We start from the raw sequence: 7,282 nt of genomic DNA, 5'->3' as shown, positions 1-7,282 counted from the left end.
CCATTTTGAGTTTATTTTTGTGTATGGTGTTAGGGAGTGTTCTAATTTCACTCTTTTATATGGAGCTGTCCAATTTTCCCAGCACCACTTACTGAAGAGGCTGTCTTTGCTCCACTGTATATTCTTACGTCCTTTATCAAAGATAAGGTGACCATGTGTATGTGGGTTTATCTCTGGGCTTTCTGTCCTGATCCATTGATCTATATTTCTGTTTTTGTGCCAGTACCATACTGTCTTCATTCCTGTAACTTTATAGTATAGTCTAAAGTCCCAGAGCCTGATTCCTCCAGCTCCATTTTTCTTTCTCAAGATTGCTTTGGCTATTTGGGGTCTTTTGTGTTTACATACAAATTGTGAAATTTTTTGTTCTAGTTCTGTGAAAAATGCCATTGGTAGTTTGATAGAGATTGCCTTGAATCTGTAGATTGCTTTGGGTAGTATAGTCATTTTTACAATGTTGATTTTTCCAATCCAAGGACATGGTATATCTCTCCAACTGTTTGTATCATGTTTAATTTCTTTCATCAGTGTCTTATAGTTTTCTGCATACATGTGTTTTGTCTCCTTAGGTAGGTTTTTTCCGAGGTATTTTATTCTTTCTGTTGCAGTGGTAAATGGGAATGTTTCCTTAATTTCCCTTTCTGATCTTTCATTGTTAGTGTATAGGAATGTATGAGATTTCTGTGTGTTAATTTTGTATCCTGCTGCTTTACCAAATTCATTGATTAGCTCTAGTAGTTTTCTGGTAGCATCTTTAGGATTCTATGTCTAGTATCATGTCATCTGCAAACGGTGGCAGTTTTACTTCTTCTTTTCTGATTTGGATTCCTTTTATTTCTTTTTCTTCTTTGATTGCTGTGGCTAAAACTTCCAAAACTATGTTGACTAATAGTGGTGAGAGTGGGCAACCTTTTTTTTCCTGATCTTAGTGGAAATGGTTTCAGTTTTTCAGCATTGAGAATGATGTTGGATGTGGGTTTGTCATATATGGCCTTTATTATGTTGAGGTAAGTTACCTCTATGCCTACTTTTTGTTGGGTTTTTATTATAAATGGGTGCTGAATTTTGTCAAAAGTTTTTTCTGCACCTACTGAGATGACCATATGTTTTTGATCTTTCAATTTGTTAATACGGTTTATCACATTGGTTGATTTACGTATATTGAAGTATCCTTGCATTCCTGGGTTAAACCCCACTTGACCATGGTGTATGATCCTTTTAATGTGCTGCTGGATTCGGTTTGCTAGTATTTTGTTGAGGATTTTTGCATCAGTGTCTATCAGTGATGTTGGCCTGTAGTTTTCTTTATTTGTGACATCTTTGTCTGGTTTTGGTATCAGGGTGATGGTGGCCTTGTAGAATGAATTTGAGAGTGTTCCTCCCTCTGCTATATTTTGGAAGAGTTTGAGAAGGATAGGTGTTAGCTCTTCTGTAAATGTATGATAGAATTCACATGTAAAGCCATCTGTTCTTGGGAATTTGTTTGTTGGAAGATTTTTAACCAGTTTCATTTTCAGTGTTTGTTATTGGTCTGTTTATATTTTCTATTTCTTCCTGGTTCAGTCTCAGAAGGTTGTGCTTTTCTAAGAATTTGTCCATTTCTTCCAGGTTGTCCATTTTACAGGCATATAGTTGCTTGTAGTAATCTCTTATGATCCCTTGTGTTTCTGCAGTGTCAGTTGTTATTTCTCCATTTACATTTCTAATTCTGTTGATTTGATTCTTCTCCCTTTTCTTCTTGATGAGTCTGGCTAATTGTTTATCAATTTTGTTTATCTTCTCAAAGAACCAACTTCTAGTTTTATTGATCTTTGCAATCATTTCCTTCATTTCTTTTTCATTTATTTCTGACCTGATCTTTATGATTTCTTTCCTTTTGTTAACCTTGGGTTTTTTTTTTTTGTTCTTTCTTTAATTGCTTTCTGTGTAAAGCTAGGTTGTTTATTTGAGATTTTTCTTGTTTCTTGAGGTAGGATTGTATTGCTATAAACTTCCCTCTTAGAAATTCTTTTGCTGCATCCCATAGGATTTGGGCCATCGTGTTTTCAGTATCTTGCTTATTTAGTAGTGTCTTGCTTAGTCTCTATGTCTTTGTATTTTTTACAGTCTTTTTCCTGTAATTGATATCTAATCTCATAGTGTTGTGGTCAAAAAAGAAACTTGATACGATTTCAATTTTCTTAACTTTATTAAGGCTTGATATGTGACCCAAGATATGAACTATCCTGAAGAATGTTCCATAAGCACTTGAGAAGAAAGTGTATTCTGTTGTTTTTTGGATGGAATATCCTATAAATGTCAATTAAGTCCATCTTGTTTAATGTATCATTTAAATTTTGTGTTTCCTTATTTATTTTCATTTTGGATGATCAGTCCATTGGTGAAAGTGGGTTGTTAAAGTCCCCTACTATTAATGTGTTAGTGTTCATTTCCCTGTTTATGGCTGTTAGCATTTGCCTTATATATTGAGGTGCTCCTATGTTGGGTACATAAATATTTACAATTGTTATATCTTCTTCTTTGGTTGATCCCTTGATCATTATGTAGTGTCCTTCTTTATCCCTTGTAATAGTCTTTATTTTAAAGTCTTTCCACCCCCTCACTTTCAGTCTGTATGTGTCCCTAGATCTGAAGTGGGTCTCTTATAGACAGCATATATACAGGTCTAGTATTTGTATCTAATCAGCCAGTCTCTGTCTTTTGTTTGGAGGATTTAATCCATTTACATTTAAAGTAATTATTGATATGCATGTTCTTATTACCATTTTCTGAATTACTTTGGGTTTGTTTTTGTAGGTCTTTTCCTTCTCTTGTGCTCCCTGCCTAGAGAAGTTCCTTTAGCATTTGTTGTAAAGCTGGTTTGGTGGTGCTGAAATCTTTTAGCTTTTGTTTCTCCATTGAATCTGAATGAGATCCTTGCTGGGTAGAGTAATCTTGGTTGTAGGTTTTTTCCTTTTCATCACTTTAAATATGTCCTGCCACTCCCTTCTGGCTTGCAAAGTTTCTGCTGAAAGATCAGCTGTTAACCTTATGGGGATTCCCTTGTATGCTAATTGTTGTTTTTGCCTTGCTGCTTTTAATATTTTTCGTTGTATTTAAGTTTTGATATTTTGCTTAATATTTGTCTTGGTGTGTTTCTCTTTGGATTTATCCTATGTGGAACTCCCTGCACTTCCTGGACTTGATTGACTATTTCCATTTCCATATTAGGGAATTTTTCAACTATAATATCTTCAAATATTTTCTTAGTCCCTTTCTTTTTTTTTCTTCTTCTGGGACCCATATAATTTGAATGTTGGTGCATTTAATGTTGTCTCAGAGCTCTCTGAGACTGGCATCAAGTCTTTTCATTTTTTCTTTATTCTTCTCTGTAGTAGTTATTTCCACTGTTTTATCTTCCAGGTCACTTATCCATTCTTCTGCCTCAGTTATTCTGCTATTGATTCTCTCTAGAAAATTTTTAATTTCATTTATTGTGCTGGTCATCATTGTTTGCTTGCTCTTTAGTTCTTCTAGGTCCTTGTTAAATGTTTCTTGTATTTTATCCATTTTTTTTCCAAGATATTGGATCATCTTTACTATCATTACTCTGAATTCATTTTCAGTTAGACTGCCTATTTTCTCTTCATTTGTTTGGTCTGGTGGGTTGTGCCCTGCCCCTTCATCTGTTGTCTGTTTTTCTGTCTTCTCATTTTGCTTATCTTACTGTGTTTGGGGTCTCCTTTACACAGGCTGCACATTCGTAGTTCCCATTGTTTTTGGTGTCTGCCCCCAGTGGGTAAAGTTAGTTCAGTGGGTTGTGTAGGCTACCTGGTGGAGGTGACTGGTGCCTGTGTTTTGTTGGATGAGGTTGGATTTTGTCTTTCTGGTCAGCAGGACCACGTCTGGTGGTGTGTTTTGGCGTGTCTGTGAACTTATTATGATTTTAGGCAGGCTCTCTGCTAATGGGTGGGGTTGTGTTCCTGTCTTGCTAGTTGTTTGGCATGGGGCATCCAGCACTGCAGCTTGCTGGTCAATGAGTGGAGCTGGGTCTTAGTATTGAGATGGAAATCTCTGGGAGAGCTCTCCCTGTTTGATATTACATGGGGCTGGGTGCTTTCTGGTGGTCTAATGTCCTGAACTTGGCTCTCCCACCTTAAAGGCTCAGGCCTGACACCTTGCTGGAGCACCAAGACGCTATCAGCCACACGGCTCAGGACAATAGGGAAAGCAAGAAAGAAAGAAAGAAAGAAAGAAAGAAAGAAAGAAAGAAAGAAAGAAAAAGAAAGAAGCTTTTGATGTGGCCCTGCCTCTGCGTGTAGGTCGCCTGAGGGCATCTGTTCTTCACTAAGAAAGTACGGGGTTAAAGGAGCCGCTGATTCGGGGACTCTGGCTCACTCAGGCCGGGGGGAGGGAGGGGTGAGGATAAGGGGTGAGCCTGCGGCGGCAGAGGCCGGCGTGGCGTTGCACCAGCCTGAGGCGAGCCGTGCGTTCTCCCAGGGAAGTTGTCCCTGGATCCCGGGACCCTGGCAGTGGCGGGCTGCACAGGCTCCCCGGAAGGAGGGTGTGGATAGTGACCTGTGCTTGCACACAGGCTTCTTGGTGGTGGCAGCAGCCACCTTAGCATCTCATGCCCGTCTCTGGGGTCCGCGCTTTTAGCCGCGGCTCGCGCCCGTCTCTGGAGCTCATTTAGGTGGTGTTCTGAATCTCCTCTTCTTGCGCACCCTGAAACAATGGTCTCTTGCCTCTTAGGCAGGTCCAGACACTTTCCCAGACTCTCTCCCTGCTAGCTGAGGCACACTAGTCCCCTTCAGGTTGTGTTCACGCAGCCAACCCCATTCCTCTCTCTGGGATCTCCCTTTGCAGGTTTTTAAATAAGCAGAACCTCAGTGGTCAAGTTCTATGATTTTAGAGTTAGATCTGGAATTAAATCCTAGCCCAGATTTACCCATATATAAGTATGCAGTCTTGTAAAATTAGCTATACTTGCTGAATCCAAGTTCTCTCATCTATGAAATGAAGACAATAAAAATTCCTATCTTGTTAGATACTGTGGGAAGTCAGTGACAGAATAAAGATAAAGAGCTTATCAGGGGCTTGGAAAACAGAAATAGTTATCACTAAATAACTATTATCCCCCACCATCATCACGATCTTCATTATTCTAGTAGATTTACCACACCACTTTAAGATGTACTGAAATTTGTTAATTAAGGTAGTAGTTCTATCTTAAGTAGAACAAAATGTCCTCCAAATTCCTTTCATGCAGTAATAGTTCAGTTTTGAGTGCACTTGGAAGCAGGTAGGACACTTCAAAAGTACTGACACCTGGGGCCACCTCCAGAAATTCTGAGCTAAGTCCTCTAGGGTGTGGACCAAGTATATAATAAGCTCCCAGGTGATTTTAAAATACGACTAGGGTTGAGGACCACTGCTTCAGATCTTTGGGGTCTAAGTGATCTAGTGCGAGGCTGTTTGTTGTTGTCTGACATATACATTTATTATATATATGTATACATATGCCTAGGCTATCTGAGAGAAGTCAGAATGCTCAAATTCAAGTCCCATTAAGAGGATCATATGATATGGGAAAAGAATCTAAAAAAGAGTGTATTTATGTATACATATAACTGAGTCACTTTGCTGAACAGCAGCAATTAACTCAACACTGTAAAGCAACTAGATGCCAATAAAAATTAATTTAAAAAAAAGAGAATCATGAGCAGCTCAGGTAGACTTCCACGGCCATTCTCTGGACTTTAGTAGAGAGAATACATAGAAGTTTTCATTATCAGCAAAGAACCTCTCATGTCTAATTTGAGCCAAAATACCAGTGGATTCCATTCATGTCTTGTGAATAGAGGTAAAATGAATTAGCACTCTAAAAGGACTAGCATCGTGAGGTCAGTCGAGACCATGCCACTCAGGAAAAAGAGATATGACACACGCTATCTCCTCTCTCAGCTACTTATCTCTAAGTCTGTTACATATTAAGGATGGATATTTAAAAAAAAAGACGCTGGCAGCTCTACCTGTTCCACCAGAATGAGCTGAATCACCAAGTACCGCTGTGCTTCATCTGTTCTCTTCTTATTCCACTTGAAGAATGTAAGACATTTCTGCTCAGAATGCAATTAGGGGTAATAAATAAAGGTCTTTACAAACATCCCAGTCATTTTAAAGCTCCCCATAATTACAACAGCAACATAATAAAATACAAATTTTAAAAACATACAGCAGAGCAGCAAAAGTATTATGATAGGACCTTCCTGGCCTGTTCCTAACTTTATGGTTCATTAACTTTACTTGTGGTTTTCACATAAACATAATTTTAAGTGCTGAGCAGGTGCACAGCCTCTCTGTGATTGATTCAGTGGGCTGTGACCACGCTAGCCTCTGCCCGCCCCATGTGCATGGAAGAGAACAGCAAAGAGTTGAGAAAGGAAAGGTTTCAACTATTTCCTTCAGCTCTCTCTTAAAAGTACCCAAGTGTACAGTTTAGAAGGAAGATGTAAGCAATTCATGAAGCTCCTGTGCTCTCATGTATGCTTTTTTACTGTTACTGCTCTTCAAAATCTAGCTTTTGAGTTTGACAGATTCAAGGACAATACTACATCATAGCTGCGGAAGGGTCTGAATAATAAAAATAAGTGAATTTTATTCCACTCTATATAAATGGGTATAAATATACAGATAGATATTTCTTTCTGGAATTTTATTCTCATATATATACATATATATGTAATATATAGTTATACAGAGATATATATAGATATAATTCCTTCCTGGAATTAGAGCCAGGCTATCTATTAAGAAGGAACTGAAATAACAGTGTGGACAGGAAAACCTGAAGTGATTTCTCATGTGAGCAAACATCAGAGAAGACAGTCCGTGAAGTGGGAAAGGGTACCAGGAATTCAGGACTAGGCCTGGGTTAGTTATAGTGAATTCTCCAGAAGACCATTGACATTAACAAAGGTACCCATCAGTATGTTTTTCTTGTGTTTCATTAAAAACAAAACATCTTGGGATTAATTATGGATAGATAGGTAGATAGGTAGATAGATATAGATGCATATATATAATATATATGTACATGTGTGTATATATATATATATATATATATATATATATATATACACATATGACAGGTAAAAATTGTTGGTGGGTGGGAGATTGATATTGCTTCTTAGGCGTTCCTGACAAACTCTTCAGGGTGTTACACTGCTGAATCATTTTGGACTTCTCATTTGACAAGAGAAGCACCATGGCTCCCTGCAGACAAGATGAGGACATGTAGTGG

Source organism: Lipotes vexillifer, unplaced genomic scaffold, assembly GCF_000442215.2.
Source record: "Lipotes vexillifer unplaced genomic scaffold, Lipotes_vexillifer_v1.1 scaffold356, whole genome shotgun sequence".
Classification (NCBI taxonomy): domain Eukaryota; kingdom Metazoa; phylum Chordata; class Mammalia; order Artiodactyla; family Lipotidae; genus Lipotes; species Lipotes vexillifer.
This window is presented reverse-complemented; position numbering follows the sequence as displayed.